Below are 1693 nucleotides of genomic sequence, written 5' to 3'. Positions count from 1 at the left end.
CCGCTCTCGGGGCGCACCCACGCGGATGCGGCCCACACAAGGCTCGTGGTTTCGGTCCGTGTCTTTCGCTTTTTGCCTGGCCCCGATCGTCTCGGTTCGTCCGCCCCACCGCCCGGCGCTGCTTGCGGCCGGCACCCACGGGTAACCCGGCCCGAGGCCCACACCGGCGCCTGGCGTGCTTTAGGACACCTGAGGGCTCGCGGGGCCGCGCGGCCGTCACACAGCCCGGTTCGGTAAAGAAGCCCGAGGAACCCCAACCGAGCAGGTAGCGGGATGGGGGGGGGTGCGGGGTGACACGGGGAGGCACGCGCCCCGCCGCTTCCACCACCGCCGTCTCTTTGCTCGTCACGGTCCGCGCCGCTCGGAGGGAAGGGGACAACACCTCGCACGAGACGGGAAGCGACATTGGAAAGGAGACCGCCCGGCCCGAACACCGGAGCCCCGCCGTGGCTCCCTATGACGGGGAGTACGGAAGACCCGGCCCGCCGGGGGCCCTCTCCGACGCCACCCGAAAAGCCTCATCGATCAGGAAAGGGAAGGGGAACGGAGGAGAAGCGGAGGCCCCACGGCCACGGTTCCTGGGACAGCGACGGCCGCACGCGCCGGCCCCCGAACCCCGAACCTCGGGCAGGGCTGGGCAGCACAGGCGCGGGGCCCTGCGTGCGAGCGAGCGAGCGGGCAGCGTCGACAGCAGAAGCCCAACGCGGCTTGGCCACCGGCAGAGCCGGACTGCCGTAGAGGCTTCTCTGCAACGTGCCCGCGGATGGCTGCTGTTAACGGGCGTGGGGAGGGGGGGGGAGCCACGGCAGGCTCCACTCCCAAACCCCGGCCCTACAAGCGTTCGAGTGCCGGAGACCGCCGCCCGTCTCGGCCCGGCCCTGGAGAAACCCCTCTTGGAGCCCTCGCTCCAGTCGGCAACGGCCACCGGAGCCTGCGGGCAAGCAGCGGCTTCGCGCGGCTTCTGGCAGTCGGAAGCGCCGTGCGCGATAGGTAGGAGGCAGAACGGCCACGGCCAGGGTCGCCGGGCAACGCCCGAGTCTGCCGGCTGAGCCGCGGGTGACAAGCGTTCGAGTGCCGGCGACCGCCGCCGGTCTCGGCCCGGCCCTGGAGAAACCCCTCTTGGAGCCCTCGCTCCAGTCGGCAACGGCCACCGGAGCCTGCGGGCAAGCAGCGGCTTCGCGCGGCTTCTGGCAGTCGGAAGCGCCGTGCGCGATAGGTAGGAGGCAGAACGGCCACGGCCAGGGCCGCCGGGCAACGCCCGAGTCTGCCGGCTGAGCCGCGGGTGACAAGCGTTCGAGTGCCGGCGACCGCCGCCGGTCTCGGCCCGGCCCTGGAGAAACCCCTCTTGGAGCCCTCGCTCCAGTCGGCAACGGCCACCGGAGCCTGCGGGCAAGCAGCGGCTTCGCGCGGCTTCTGGCAGTCGGAAGCGCCGTGCGCGATAGGTAGGAGGCAGAACGGCCACGGCCAGGGCCGCCGGGCAACGCCCGAGTCTGCCGGCTGAGCCGCGGGTGACAAGCGTTCGAGTGCCGGCGACCGCCGCCGGTCTCGGCCCGGCCCTGGAGAAACCCCTCTTGGAGCCCTCGCTCCAGTCGGCAACGGCCACCGGAGCCTGCGGGCAAGCAGCGGCTTCGCGCGGCTTCTGGCAGTCGGAAGCGCCGTGCGCGATAGGTAGGAGGCAGAACGGCCACGGCCA

The sequence above is a fragment of the Opisthocomus hoazin genome, unplaced genomic scaffold, assembly GCF_030867145.1.
Source record: "Opisthocomus hoazin isolate bOpiHoa1 unplaced genomic scaffold, bOpiHoa1.hap1 HAP1_SCAFFOLD_216, whole genome shotgun sequence".
NCBI classification, from domain to species: domain Eukaryota; kingdom Metazoa; phylum Chordata; class Aves; order Opisthocomiformes; family Opisthocomidae; genus Opisthocomus; species Opisthocomus hoazin.
This window is presented reverse-complemented; position numbering follows the sequence as displayed.